Genomic DNA, 16,432 nt, shown 5'->3' with positions numbered 1-16,432 from the left:
GCAAATTATAATTTAAATGGAGAAAAATTGCAAAGTGCTGCAGTACAGAGGGACCTGGGGGTCCTTGTGCATGAAACATAAAAAGTTAGTATGCAGGTACAGCAAGTAATCAGGAAGACAAATGGACTGTTGGCCTTTATTGCAAGGGGGATAAAGTATAAAAGCAGAGAAGTCCTACTACAACTGTACAGGGTATTGGTGAGGCCACACCAGGAGTACTGCGTTCAGTTTTGGTCTCCTTATTTAAGGAAGGATACACTTGCATTGGAGGCAGTTCAGAGAAGGTTCACTAGGTTGATTCCTGAGATGAGGGGTTTGACTTATGAGGATAGGTTGAGTAGGTTGGGCCTATACACATTGGAGTTCAGAAGAATGAGAGGTGATCTTATTGAAACTTATAAGATAATGAGGGGGCTCGACAAGGTGGATGCAGAGAGGATATTTCCACTCATAGGGGATACTAAAACTAGGGGACATAGAATAAGGGGCCACCCATTTAAAACTGAGATGAGGAGGAATTTCTTCTCTGAGGGTTGTAAATCTATGTAATTCTCTGACCCAGAGAGCTGTGGAGGCTGGGTCATTGAATATATTTAAGACGGAGAAAGACAGATTTTTGAGTGATAATGGAGTAAAGGATTATGGGAGCGGGTAGGGAAGTGGAGCTGAGTCCATGATTAGATCAGCCATGATTTTATTGAATGGCGGAGCAGGCTCAAGGGGCCAAATGGCCTACTCCTGCTCCTATTTCTTATGTTCTTAAGTGGATGTTGGGTGAGGACAGCACCTTGCTCAGTTGTCATGATCTCGCTGCTTTAAACCTCCTGCCAATATTCACCATCGGGGTTCACATGAATAATGGCCAATTGAGAAAAGAATAAAGGATAGCCAGTGCCTGTGGATCCATATCCCAGGAAAGAGTTAACACCTTCGGGAAAGGTAGTAAATAGGGAACAAAAATGTAAATATATTTCCGTGTATGTAATGGCCTGGAATTTGCAGCAGAGATGAGGGTGAACTGGCAGCGTTCACCATCATTCCGCCTTTGAAATTGATGGCCATTTTGCCGTCCACAGGAGGCGGTGGTCCCCAATGGAGGGCTCTTTATTCGAGAGTCTTCCCTTTATCTATTGGGGACGTGACCTGGAGGGTGTTGCACAGGGCAGTCCCGTGCAATAGGTTTTTAAGTCAATTCACGAACTCCCAGGCCGCCTGCATTTTCTGCTGCCTGGAGGAGTCCCTGTTCCATGTTTTTATAGAGAGTGTGAGGTTGCAGCCCCTCTTCCATTATTTGAAGGGACTGCTCCTCAATTTCTGGTTGCACTTCAGTCCGACTCTCCTGATCTTTGGGCACCCAGTGCAGAGGGGAGCGGGCAGGTCGGAGGGCCTCCTCGTGGGACTGCTCCTGGGCCTGGTGAAGGTGGCCATTAACCGGTCCAGGCAGCGGGCGGTTGAGGGAATCATTCAACCCGACTGCCTGCCTCTCTTCTGTGGTTATGTTCGCGCCAGGGTATCCCTGGAGATAGAGCACGTGATGTCTACTGGTATGCTCGAGGCCTTCCACGACAGATGGGCACCGGAGGGACTGGAGTGCATCATCACACCTCACCCCCCCCCCCCCCCCATGGAAACCAAAATTTGAATCGATTTTTTTTAGGTTTTCTTAAACATTTTTAGTTAGTTTGCAGTTTCTAGTTGTTGTTCCCCTTTAACAAGGGGACACTTGGTTTAATTGTATAATTTTAAAGAGTTGAAACCAACCGCAACTTCGGGACTTGGTGCTTGCACAGATGGAAATCCCAAAGTTGCTATCAGTTAATGACTGCTCTGAAATTGGCTGCGTCCACAGAGCTGGCAATCTGTGAAACCTCTCAAATGATGGAAACTAACGAAATCTTCAGTTCTTGCTCAGTAAGTACGCTGTTAAATTCCCCACTAAAAGTTGGACCCAAAAGGATTAGGTGTAACTGGAGTTTTAACAGTGTATTGACTGCTAAACAAATGTTAAGAACCTGGAAAAGATAATTCTAATTTTGTGGAGTGTGAAATTTTTCAGAAACTTTCAAAAAAATGTTAATTTATTTTTCAGTTCGTTCATCTTTATTTCAGGTTTGCCTTTTGGCCATGACTGTCGGAAAACCCCATCTGATGCATTAATGTCCATTAGGGAAGGAAATCTGCCATCCTTGCCTGGTCTGCCCAATATGTGACTTTTAACTGCCCTCTGAAATGTCCTCACAAGCCACTCCGTTGTACCAAACTGCTACAACAAAGTCAGCTCTATGGGAGTTCCTCCACCACACAAACTGTAGTGGTTCAAGAAGGTGGTTCACCACCATCTTCTCAAGGTCAATTCAGGATGGGCAATAAATACAGGCTTTGCCAGCGATGCCCATATCCCGTGAACGAATACATTTTAAAAATCCATACAAAAATGCTTGGAACTCTAAATAAGATGAAAACTGTAAAAGAACTGTCCATTAGTTGCATTAATTATCAAGGTCAATGTTGAACAGGAACCTGCCATTCTGCAGGTTTACTTTCAAGCAATGCAGTATTCCATAAATGAGAATGGAATGTTGCAATACCACAAGACCTGGATACCTGGTAACATCTTGCATAATGAAAAGTATAATTACAATCACAGTTATGTCTTAGCTTAAGTTTTTAGTTTGGCAATTTTCAGATGGCGAGTGGGAAAGAACATAATGTAAGAACATAAGAATTAGGAGCAGGTGTAGGCCATTTAGCCCCTAGGGCTTGCTCCACCATTCAATGAGATCATGGCTGATCTTCTACCTCATTTTCCTGCATTATCCCCATATCCCTTGATTCCCTCAATATTCAAAAATCTATCAATCTCGGTCTTGAATATGCTCAAAGACTGAGCCTCCACAGCCCTCTGGGGTAGAGAATTCCAAAGATTCACCACCCTTTGAGTGAAGAAGTTTCTCCCCATCTCAGTCCTAAATGGCTGGCCCCTTATTCTGAGACTGTGACCCCTGGTTCTAGACTCCTCAGCCAGAGGAAACATCCTCCCTGCATCTATCCTGTCAAGCCCTGTAAGAATTTTGTATAAAAGAGGTGGCAAGTTACTGGGGATTTGGGTTGAACGATGGGGAAGCAGCGAAAGGTAGGGATGAAACAGGAAGAAAGTTAAGGATTGCAGAGTTTGGTGATGAATATGAATGACATTGGTAGGGTGAAGGGCGAGATGGAAGGAGAAACCTACGATGGTACTGAAGGAGAGAAAGATAAAGGAAGAAGTATGGAGGAAAGTAAATATATATATCTGCATGTATATATTTATTGGGGAGGGGAGTCTTTGGGTTTGGTGGGATTCTGTGAGAATTTATGAAGAGGATTTATAGGTATGGGACAAGAGGCAAAGGTGTCTATTGTTTATAGAAGGATTGGTTGGGGGTCATGGGATAGGTAAAGCAATTCAGAGTCTTGTAGTAGTGGGGTAGAGTTGTAGGATTTAGGGATATTAAAGTTGGTTTTGTGATGAGGAAGCACTGGGGAGTAGATTGTGATATCATTGAGGACCTGGAGTGTGGAATATTGGGGATGAAGGGGCACATGTTTGAAGGGGAGGTAGCATGGGATCTGTGAGGAGGCCCACAGTTATAGGATAATTGGCAGGGTAGGCACTGGATGTTGAAATAGCTGGAGTGAGGGTTCTGATATTTTGGGAGCACTTGGAAGAGGGTATTGGAATGATATACTATTTGTGAGGAATAGGGGAATATTGAGGTCTCAGAGTGCTTGAAGAGGAGTGTAAAGCACTGATAGAAATTGGTGAGTTACGGGAATGGCGAGAAACGGTTCCAAATTTTGGGAATAGTGTTTTGGCAGGGTTGGTTAAGTTGTCTAGGTTGTGGCAGTGCTGCAAGGGCAGTGCTGGGCATAATACTTGGAACTGTAAAAACTGAGGCGAGGTTCTTGGGATGTGGTACTACTGGGAGGTTTGGGTCTAGGAGCAAGGATCATGGATTGTGGGAACATCATGTTGATGACACCCAACTTTATCTCTTCACCGACATCTCAACTTCATGACTGTTACTGTGTAGTCCAACTGCCTGTCCAACCATAAGTTGTGAATGAGTTTCCTCTGGCAAGTTTGAAGCCACTCTCTTCCACTCCCACCAGACACTCTAACCTCAATTCCAGCCCTCTTCTCAGGTGCCTTGTCAGCATACAACTTGGTGTGCTGTTTGATCCTGAATGGAGATTCAAATCCTATTCATCACCAAAATCCTATTTTCACCACTGTACAAATACTCACATAGATAACAATTTTGCAAGAGGGATATTGAGTAGAGGAATAAAATCAAATGGACTACATAATAACAGGGAAAAGACTGAAGTAAAGGTTGGGGTAGCTTAAACGCAAAAAACATGGTAAAAGGAGTAGCGTTTTTTTTTAAATTAAAATATGTGTACCCTGTATTGCAATTTTTGGAGTATGGGAACTGGAAGTATCTATTTCATAGGAAGGTCTAGACTTAGTCGCATTAATAGAAACCTGACTGCAAACTGGGCAAGAAAAGAAACATATTGCAATATATTTAGGAGAGATGGATAAGGAAGTAGGAGGTGTGATAATATTGGTAAAAGAAGGAATACATGCTGTTGAGTGGGTTGATGTAGATAAGGAAAGGGTATAAACAGAGCCAATATATTTGGAGCTTAAAGATTAAAAAGGGCTTGTTACATGCTGTGGAAGGGAATGGAATTGGACATTTGCAGTCCAATTAGAGAGATGACTAAGAATAACAACATTATTTTTCTGGGAGAATGTAATTATCCATATCTTGATTGGGACAGAGGGAGAGTAAAGGGAATGGAATTCCTAAATCATGCACAGCCCTCCTTCCTCAAGAGGTATGTTAGGGTGGAGATATTGCTAGATCTGGTTATGAGTAATGAATTAGATCAGGTAGATGAGCTAAATGTGTCTGAGCATGTTGGGAGTAGTGATCACAACATGATGAGGTTAAGATCCAATGAGAAAGGGAAAAAGTCAGTGCAGAATTAGAGAAGGTTTTAGAAAGCTGAGGAGTGAGCTAGCTAAGGTGAGGTGAAGGAGAGATTGGCACACAAGATTGTAGAGTAATAGTGGAATGTTTGTAAAAAAAATTGCCGAGATACAGAATAAGTCTATTCTCATAAAAAAGCAAGTGGCTAGTAGTTTCAGGATGCCATGGATAAGAGATTAGAGACCAATTACAATAAAGATGAGAAAACTGAAAGAGAATATGAAAAAGCAGTGAGTTAAGAGCAGGATTAGGAAAGCTAAGTGGAGGTACAGGTATGTGGAAAACAGTCTAAAACCAACAAAAGCAACAGTACTTTATTTCAGAAGTATATCAGTCAAAGGAGAGTTGTTCAAAGTGAAGTGGGACCCCTGTGAGGAGAGAATTGGTAATTTGTAGTTGATAATCAAAAAATGGTAGAGACATTTTATAAGTACTTCACATTGGCCTTTTCGAAAGGGCAAAATCTTGGAGAGGAGGTGAATCTTGAAGTGGAGGAGAACAAGATGAATTATATTGTGATGAATAAAAGGAAAATTTAGGTAAGTTAGTTAAGCTAAAGGGAGACAAGATGCCAGGGCCCAATGGGATGCATCCCAAGAGACTGAGGGCGATGAGGCAGGAAATTGCCAAGGCCCTAGAAATTATATTTCAGGGTTCTATTGAGTGTGGATGCATGCTGAAGCACTGGATGCAGAATGAGCTTAAAAAAAAGTGGCAAATAATTCAATGCCAAAATGTGTGAGGTGATACATATTGGTAAGAAAAATAACAGTAATTATACTCTGAATGAAAGTAAGTTCAGGGCTGTGGAAGAACAAAGGGATTTGAGGATACAGATTAACACAACATTAAAAGCTGATAAAGCTCATGGAATTACAGATTTTATCACAAGAGGTATAGAATATGATGCGTCTATGTAAAACCATAATTAGTCCTCAGTTAGAGTACTTGTGCAGTATTGGGCGCTCCATTATAGAACGGATACTGAGATCTTTGAGAGGGTACAACATAGGTTCACTAGGCTGCTGGCTAGTATCGGGAAATACAAATACAAAAAATGACTTGAAAAACTGGGACTTTTTTCATTAGAACAGTGCAGATTATGGGGTGATATGATAAAATGATGAAATGGTGCGGCAGAATTGATAGAAGCAAACTCTTGAGCGGTCTAGAATGAGGAACCATAGTTTCAAGATAAAATGTAAGGAATTTAGAACAGAAATCAAGAGAAACTTCTTTACACAGAGGGTTGTGAGGCTGCAGAATTTAAATAGGTGGAATGAGGAAAAGGGTGGGTAAATGTGTTTCAGACTGCTGGCTTGCACAGAGGGTAAATGCTGCCTTGGACTGGTTGGGCTGGATGGTCTATTTCTGTATTGTAAATTCTATGTATTTCAATGTATCATTTGTCTCCATTTCCTATCTTACCCCACCACCACATACTCTCGTTTAGGCCTCTCTCACCGCTAGGCTCAACTTTTGCACCAGTTTCCATGCTAGCCTCCTATGTGCCATCTTGCATAAACTCCATCTCATCTAAAGCTCTTCCACCCAGGTTCTATTTCATACTAAGTCCTGCTCATATATCATCCCATTCTTATTGAAGCTCCACTGACTTCTGACCTCCAAAGCACTGTTTTCAAAATCCTTTCCTCATTTATAAATTCCTCCATGTCCTTGACCTACCCTAACTTTTAGCTTAGACTCTCTACTCTTCCAAAGCTGGATTACGAGAAAGAAAGACTTGCATTTCTATAGCGCCTTTCATGACCATCGGACGTCCCAAAGTGCTTTACAAACAATGAAGTACTTTTTGAAGTTTAGTCACTGTTGTAATACAGCAGCCAATTTGCGCACAGCAAGATTTTACAAACAGCAATATGATAATGACCAGAGCATAAACCCCACATGGGCCGCATGGCCTGTTTCTGTGCTGTACTTTATATGTAGTTCTCCTACACACAAGAACGGCGCAGCATCTATCTTTAGTTCTGGTACACTGAAGGAATTCCTACAAAATGTCTCAAACCAGACATAAGTACATAGGAACATAAGAACATAAGAAATAGGAACAGGAGTAGGCCATACGGCCCCTCAAGCCTGCTCCACCATTCAATATCATGACTGATCTGATCATGGACTCAGTTCCACTTCCCGCTCTCCCGCTGCCCATAACCCCTTATCTCCTTATCGTTTAAGAAACTGTCTATTTCTGTCTTAATTCAATGTCCCAGCTTCTACAGCTCTCCGAGGCAGCGAATTCCACAGATATGCAACCCTCTGAGAGATTAAATTTTTCCTCATCTCTGTTTTAAATGGGCGACCCCTTATTCTAAGATCATGCCCTCTAGTTCTAGTCTCCCCCATCAGTGGAAACATCCTCTCTGCATCCACCTTGTCAAGTCCCCTCATAATTTTATATGTTTCGATAAGATCACCTCTCATTCTTCTGAATTCCAATGAGTAGAGGCCCAATGTACTCAACCTTTCCTCATACGTCAACTCCCTCATCTCCAGAATCAACCTAGTGAACCTTCTCTGAACTGCCTCCAAAGCAAGTATATCCCTTCATAAATATGGAAACCAAAACTGCACGCAGTATTCCAGGTGTGGCCTCACCAATACCCTGTATAGCTGTAGCAAGACTTCCCTGCATTTATACTCCATCCCCTTTGCAATAAAGGCCAAGTACCTCACACTGGCAATTCTATTGAGGCTGCAATTTGTCAGATGTAGTGAGACTTGTTTCTATATGAAAACCTTTCTTAGCACAAGTTCTTTTCCTCTAACTTTCTTTACCTTTTCCCTCTCCTCTCCTGAAGGCACTGAATTCAACTAAGACTATCTCATCCAGGTGGTTATTCTTTCTGAGAGAGTCTGGACAGTGAGTGTCAGTCAGCGTTTAGACTAAACCTGATCTTCTTGTCACTTGATGTTGACATATATAGGGGCCGAAATTGATGGCCTTACTGCCCACTGCCGCCAACATTCCTCCTTGAGTTGCGCCCAGTGCCAGTTTTGATTTGGGCTGGAGCGGGCAGGAGGGGAGAACCGCCGGGAACCGCCCGCTGATGTCAGCGGATGGTCGAGTGGCGTAAGTGGACTCCCGCCGGCCGAGATGCCAGATTGGTGCGGGCGGGAATCGCCGCCAGAACGGGGGTGGACTGCTGCGACGAGGCTGGTCTGTCCCCGACTGTAGATATGAAGAGCTGAAAAAAAAAGGTTAGTAAACAATTTTTAAAAATTTTCTATACAGCGACTTACCTTGATGGGGGTCCCCTGAAGCTCTTCTGATGTTTTAAAAAAAAATTTTTTGATGCTTTTTATTTTCAGCTCTTCGACTCTCCGTGGGCCCGACTCCGTCCTCAGCAGCACTTGGGCGACAAGCACTTTTGCCGCCGAGAATGAGAGCTCCCGCCCGCTGCCGCCCAGATTGACAGCATAAGTCCCTCTTTTGCCGCCGACTACCCTTTCAAGGACCTTTTTGCCAAAAACCCCACCCAGAGTACCGTCAGGTATCTCGGCGGTCCTTTGGGCAGCACTTGCCCTTCACCAATTTCGGCCTCATAGACTTTCCAATAGGGGTATGTGCAAGTTGATGAACTCTGCTGATTGCCTCCTCTTCCCAATAGCCCGCTGCTAACCTGACTGAGAGGAGCAAAGTCAGCACAGACTAGCGATCAAACCAACGACTTTTAACGGTCTGAATGGCTCAGTATCTCATGAAGGGAGATTTCTTCTGCGTGGCAAGTGTAGCAAAATTGGAAACATGGGCCTGGAATTTCCTCTGTTGGGTGCAACCCAGAAGTTAGGCCCAAAAATGTGCCCAGTCCCATGGCGATTTGCCAATGTCAAGTTACATTCAAATTTCCTGCCTATCTCAATAGAATACACCTGAATGTAATCCGTATAATTGTCCAGCGTGATTCACGCATAATTGAAACCGAACCAATGGGACCTCAAGGGGCTAGGGCAGAGGAGCAAAGATGTGGGAGAAGAAAAAGTTTTCCTTCAGAGCGAGGCTGGAGATTGCATGGTGAGCAGCACACAACTCTCCGACATGACGATTTAAAAATTAATGAATTTAAATTACTCTGCAGAGAGTCATAATTGACTAAAACTTTTCCCTACACACAGGTGACAGAATCACAGCAGAAGGCTGCTGGATCGAAGACTTTCAACTTTGCCGCCTGTAAGTATTTGCTCATTTGCTTAAGAATTCATAGAAACACATTGATATTAAGAACTGGTTGGTTTATTAACAAAGGTTTAACAATCACACTACACCTTACTAGTTCATCCATTAGGCTAACAACTGCATACCTCATTGTGGATGACCTAGACCCAACTGACTGGGGTTTTAATGAGTCTTGTGAACATCATGTGACTGGCTAAGCCACTCACAATGCAACAGCTCAACAACTATTTAACGAAGAACTTTAAATTAAGTGCCCCCTTATTAAAGGGGCACTAGAACCGACAAATTAACAAATAAAACTTTTGAAAAACTACGGTCAAATTAAACTTTGGTCGCCAGGGGTGATGATAAACACCAGTCCCTCAGGTGCCCACCTCTCGCGGAAGGCCGCGAGCATACTAGTTGACACTGTGTGCTCCATTTCCAGGGACACCCTGGCGCAAATGTAGCCACGGAAGAGAGGCAGGCAATCAGGCTGAACGACCCGCTCGAATGCCCACTGCCTGGACCTATTAATGGCCACCTTGACCATGCCCAGGAGCAGCCTATGAAGAGGCCCGCTGACCTGCCCGCTCCCCTCCGCACAGGGTGCACAAAGATCAGGAGCGTGGGACTGAAGTGCAACCAGAATTTGAGGGGCAGCCCCTTCAAATATTGGAAGAGGGGCTGCAACCTGACACACTCCACATAAACATGGAACACGGACTCTTCCAGACTGCAGAAATTGCAGGCAGCCTGGGAGTCCGTGAACCGACTTAAAAACCTATTGCACGGGACTGCCCCATGCAACACCCTCCAGGCCAAGTCCCCAATAAATAAAGGGAGGACTCCCGCGTAGAGAGCACTCCATTGGGGACCCCCGCCTCGTCCGGCCGGCAAGATGGTGCGCCATGGCGTGTCCGGACGGCAGACGAGGATGGCAAGGTGGAGGGTGTGCAAGAGCAGCCCGTATAGGAGTCCCCTCTGCGCAGAACTGAAAGGCACGAAGGGGATTTCCCAGAGGAGGCTCAAGTTGTGATGCGCCATCTCCCGAGGGAGGTTTCGGGTCTTGACGCCAATGAGGATTTTCATCCGGGCGGGAGTCAGTTCTGACAGGATCGCCCCACGTGCCTGAGCATAAATCATTAACTCAAATGCCCCTGATTAAAGGGACACTAAAACACAAACTTTCAAACAAGTGCCCCCTTGCTTTTTTTTTGAGGGCACCAACACACAAATTATACAAGTGCCCCCTAGCTAAAAGGGGGGTGAGGGGGCACTAAAACCGATACAATAAACAAATTACATTTTGGACATTAAATCAAATTAAAATTTGGTTGCCGGGGGTGATGTTGCACTCCAGTCCCGGTGGACACCGCGTGTTCCATCTCCAGGGACACCCTGGCTCGGATGTATTGTGTACCCAACACAGATGAGACTGCACACAAAGAGGTTAAAGTAACAGTGACCTCAGTCTTTATTAAGACACTCCAGGGTGAGGAACAGGCCTTAGGGGGCCGGCTTATATACAGTGCTCCCAAGGGATGCTGGGATCCCTTGGGATTTCAGGGGATGTGCTCCCTGGTGGCGGAACAAGGGAGTGCATGCTTTACAGATACACAACATCACTCGCCCCGCAAAGTCAAAGTGAAAACTATTTACAAGGTGAGGCGGTCGGGAGCCTTACTGTCCCTGGTGGACCGCCTCGGTACAGATGTCTGTTCTGGTGTGTTGGCTGTGCCCTCGCTGGGCTGGCGTGTTGTTGGCCCTGCAGGGCTGCTGGGTGAGCCTGGCCTTGCTGGGCTATTGGGCATGATGGGTTCAATTTCCTGGTCCGGGGTGGTATCATTGATCCTTTGGGTGTGTGTTGTGGGCTCGAAAAAGGTGGTGTCTGCTGTGGGTTGTTCAGGGCAGTCTGTGAACCGCAGCCTCGTTTGGTCCAGGTGCTTTCTGCAAATTTGTCCATTGTCTAGTTTGACTACAAACACCCTACTCCCTTCTTTAGCTATCACCATGCCTGCGATCCACTTGGGACCATGTCCATAATTTAGCACATACACAGGGTCATTCAGATCAATTTCCCGTGACACAGTGGCGCGACCATCGTTTACATTTTGTTGCTGCCGCCTGCTCTCTACCTGATCATGCAGGTTGGGGTGAACCAGCGAGAGTCTGGTTTGAAGTGTCCTTTTCATGAGTAGCTCAGCCAGGGGCACCCCTGTGAGTGAGTGGGGTCTCGTGCGGTAGCTGAGCAGTACGCGGGACAGGCAGGATTGGAGTGAGCCTTCTGTGACTCGTTTAATGCTCTGTTTGATTGTTTGTACTGCCCGCTCTGCCTGCCCATTGGAGGCTGGTTTAAATGGGGCCGAGGTGACATGTTTGATCCCATTGCGGGTCATGAATTCTTTAAATTCGGCACTGGTGAAACATGGCCCGTTGTCACTGACCAGTATGTCAGGCAGGCCGTGGGTGGCAAACATGGCCCTCAGGCTTTCAATGGCGGCGGTGGCGGTGCTTCCCGACATTATTTCACATTCAATCCATTTTCAAAAAGCGTTCACCACCACCAGAAACATTTTATCGAGAAACGGGCCCGTATAGTCGACATGGATCCTCGACCATGGTCTGGAGGGCCAGGACCACAAACTTAGTGGTGCCTCTCTGGGCGCATTTGCTCAACTGAGCACACACGCGGCATTGTCGTACACAGGACTCTAAGTCAGAGTCGATACTGGGCCACCACACGTGGGATCTGGTTATCGCTTTCATCGTTATTATACCCGGGAGTATGCTGTGGAGATCCGAGATGAACGTCTCCCTGCCCTTTTTGGGTAGCACTACATGGTTACCCCACAAAAGGCAATCTGAATGAATGGACAACTCGTCCTTTCGCCGCTGGAACGGCTTGATTAGCTCTTGCATTTCGATGGGGATGCTGGCCCAGCTCCCATGCAGTACACAGTTTTTTTACTCGGGACAGCAGAGGATCTTGGCTGGTCCAAGTCCTGATCTGGCGGGCCGTGACAGGTGATTTATCATTTTCAAACGCTTCCATGACCATCAACAAGTCCGCGGGCTGCGCCGCCATCAACAAGTTTGCAGGCTGCGCCATTTCCACCCCCATGGTGGGCAATGGTAGCCGACTGAGAGCATCCGCACAGTTCTCGGTGCCTGGCCTGTGGCGGATGCTATAGTTATATGCTGATAGCGCGAGTGTCCACCTTTGTATGCAGGCTGAGGCATCGGTATTTATCTCCTTGTTTTCAGCGAACAGGGATATGAGGGGCTTGTGATCGGTTTCCAGCTCAAATTTGAGCCAAACAGGTACTGATGCATTTTCTTTACCCCGAACACACGCGCTAATGCCTCTTTCTCAATCATGCTGTAGGCCCTCTCGGCCTTAGACAAGCTCCTGGAGGCATAGGCGACAGGTTGCAACTTCCCCGCAACGTTAGCTTGTTGTAATACACACCTGACTCCGTACGACGATGCATCACATGCTAGCACAAGTCTTTTACACGGGTTATACAATACAAGCAGCTTGTTGGAGCATAAAATGTTTCTGGCTTTTTCAAAAGCAATTACTTGTTTTTTTCCCCCCATACCCAGTTCTCACCTTTACGCAATAACACATGTAGGGGCTCTAAGAGGGAGCTGAAACCCGGTAGGAAGTTAGCAAAATAGTTGAGGAATTCCGTGACGTTCTGTGGCCTGGGCGCATTCCTGATAGCCTCTGTCGGCGTCTGTGGGCCGAATGCTGTCCGCCGCGATCTTTCTCCCCAAAAACTCCACTTCTGTTGCCATGAAGACGCATTTCGACCTCTTCAGCTGCAGCCCTACGCGATCCAGTCGCTCGAGGACCACCTCCTGCAGGTTTTGTAGGTGCTCGACGGTGTCCCGACCTGTGACCAATATGTCGTCCTGTAAAATAACCATGCGTGGTGCCGACTTGAGTAGGTTCTCCATGTTTCTCTGGAAGATCGCTGCAGCCGACCGAATTCCAAACGGGCATCTGTTGTAGATGAACAGTCCCTTGTGCGTGTTGATGCAGGTGAGGCCCTTCGAAGACTCCTCCAGCTCCTGCGTTATGTAGGCCGAAGTCAGGTCGAGCTTGGTGAACGTCTTGCCTCCTGCCAGCGTCGCAAATAGGTTGTCTGCCTTAGATAGTGGGTATTGGTCCTGTAGCAAGAAACGATTAATCATTACTTTATAATCGCCGTAAATCCTGACCGTGCCATCACTTTTGAGTACTGGAACAATCGGGCTGGCCCACGTGCTGAATTCCACTGGGGAGATGATGTCCTTGCGTTGCAGCCTGTCCAGCTTGATTTCCACTCTCTCCCTCATCATGTGAGGTACCGCTCGCGCCTTGTGATGAATGGGTCGTGCCTCTGGGACCAAATGGATCCGCACCTTCGCCCCGGAAAAGTTTCCAATGCCTGGCTCAAAAAGGGAAGGAAATTTGTTCAGAGTACCTGGGTACATGAGGCCTCATCGACATGATAGTGCTCGGATGTCATCCCAGTTCCAGCGGATTTTTCCCAGCCAGTTCCTTCCAAGCAGTGTGGGGCCATCGCCTGGGACAATCCAGAGTGGCAGTTCATGCACCGTACCCTCGTAGGTGACCTTGACGATGGCACTGCCCAGACAGTGATGAGCTCTTTGGTGTACGTTCTCAGTTTTGTGTGGATGGGGCTCAGGACTGGTCTGAGTGCCTTGTTGCACCACAGTCTCTCAAACATCTTTTTACTCATGATGGATTGGCTAGCGCCAGTGTCCAGTTCCATGGCTATGGGTAAGCCATTCAATTTTCCATTTAGCATTATAGGTGGGCATTTCGTCGAAAATGTGTGCACCCCGTGTACTTCAGCATCTGCCTCCTCTTTCTCCGGCTCAAAATTGCTTTGATCCACCATGGACTGAGCTTCCTCTGCCACGTGGTGGTTAGCAGGTTTTGCAGAGCTTGCAGCTCATCTGCAAGCTCGTTGGAGGTGTCCCATTGTTCCACAGCTCTTGTAAACATACGCTTTGAAGTGGCATGAATAGGCTGAATGGAAACCTCCACAACGCCAACAAGGTGTCAATTGCCTTGCATTCATCCTTTGTTGCGGACTCTGAGTCATCTGGGTCACCTGAGGGCTGCTGGCAGTTGCAGACTCGTGGTTTCTGCCCTGTCCATTTCTGCTCGCAGATACAGTTCCAGTTAATTTATGAACATTGCTAGCACTTGTGTGCTGAGAGATTTGTTTGGTGTTATCACTGGTGGACATAAACGCCTGTGCTATCGCAGTGGCCTTGCTGAGGGTCAGTGTCTCTACAGTCAAAAGTTTTCGTAGGCTGGTCTCGTGGCCAATGCCCAGTACAAAAAAGTCTCTGAGCATCTGCTCCAAGTCGCCATCAAACTCACATTGTCCTGCAAGTCACCTTAGCTCGGCGACGTAGCTTGCCACTTCCTGACCTTCAGATCGCTGGCACGTGTAGAACCGATACCTCGCCATCAGCACGGTCTCCCTCGGGTTAAGATGCTCCCGAACCAGTGTACACAGCTGCTCATATGACTTATCTGTGGGTTTCACCGGAGCCAGAAGATTCTTCATGAGGCTGTAGGTCAGTGCCCCGCAGACCGTGAGGAGGACCGCTCTCCTTTTTGCAGCGCTTCCTTCTCCGTCCAGCTCGTTGGCCACAAAGTACTGGTCTAGCCATTCGACATAGGCTTAACAGTCCTCACCCTCCGAGAACTTCTCCAGGATGCCCACAGTTTGCTGCGTCTTTGCGTTGGATTCGTATATTCGTCGCCAGTTATTGTGTTCCTAGTTATTGTCTTTATTAAGACACTCCAGAGTGAGCAACAGGCCTTCGGGGACGGCTTATATACAGTGCTCCCAAGGGATCCCAGCATCCCTTGGGACTTCAGGTGATGCGCTCCCTGGTGGCGGAACATGGGAGTGCATGCTTTACAGATACACAACAGCTACTATCACTCTCGGCTGCAGTGCCAGCCTGGGCTCCGGCCTTCCAACTGCACAAGGTAGTTTTGGATCTCAATCTTGGGATTCAGGCAGCAGCAGGCCTGGTCCAGGAAAATACAGCCATCAGCATGGAGCGCCAACAGGCCTATGACTCACCAACCCGGCATTTTTCCACCTTGCCCCATGTTTCGGTGCCGAGTTTACTGGGAGACGGCGCAAGGGAGCACCTGGCCGAAGGGCTCGACTCGGCACCGGGGCAAGTGGGGTTCCGAGGGAGTAGGGGTAATTTCATTTCTGTCTCACTACCTTTTCTTTCTCCTCCTTTGTCGGGATGGAGGGAACGCTTGTCCCGCTTGTTGTTTTTGACGTGTTATTGCTGCTAAATTTTACGAAGTTTGCCAATGCTGCAACAATTTCTAAAGTTTACGTGGGTTGCTCTCAGGTTTCCAATGGTTGTAACATTTATTATTATTGATTAAAGGTATATTCTTGTAAATAGTTGTTCAAATTTCTAACATTGCAATAAAACACTTGTATTTAAAGTATGTTTCTCGGTTTTTTAATTTTTCTGAAATTTCTATGTGTAGATTAATTTTTTCAGTCAACATTTGTATTTATTTGTAACAATTTGTACTTAAAGTTCTGAAACATTTTTGTAATAAAACACTCTTTGATATCTGCATTCCTCTAATTCGGGTCTCGCAAGCATCATCGAATTTAATCGTTACAAACTTGGCGGTCATGCCTTCAGTTGCCAAGGCCCGAAGCTCTGGTATTCCCTCCCTAAACCTCTCCGCCACGCTACCTCTTTTTCCTCCTTTAAGACGCTCCTTAAAAGCGCTCATTAAAACCTACCTCTTTGACCAAGCTTTTGGTTATCTGCCCTCATACCTCCTTATGTGGCTCGGTGTCAAATTTTGTTTGTGATAACGCTCCCGTGAAGCACCTTGGGACATTTTACTATGTTAAAGGTGCTATATAAATATAAGTTTTTGTTGTTAAAGAGAGCTGTGTCTGATGATCTGGTTGTGACCTCTGCGGGGCGCTCATTGGGTAAAGGTCTGTGCCACAGCCCTGCCCCCTCAGTGCAATTGATGCCTTCTATGTACGTGCCACATCCCTTGGCTCCAGCTCCTGCTCTCGCAGCACAGGATCTTCTGCTTCAGTTGGCTCCTTTCCCGGTATGACCTTCTGTTATGGATTAGTTGTGCAGAGTGTCGAACGTAACGACAATCGTCGCTACC

The sequence above is a fragment of the Pristiophorus japonicus genome, chromosome 21 (genome assembly GCF_044704955.1).
Source record: "Pristiophorus japonicus isolate sPriJap1 chromosome 21, sPriJap1.hap1, whole genome shotgun sequence".
Taxonomy (NCBI): Eukaryota; Metazoa; Chordata; class Chondrichthyes; family Pristiophoridae; genus Pristiophorus; species Pristiophorus japonicus.
This window is presented reverse-complemented; position numbering follows the sequence as displayed.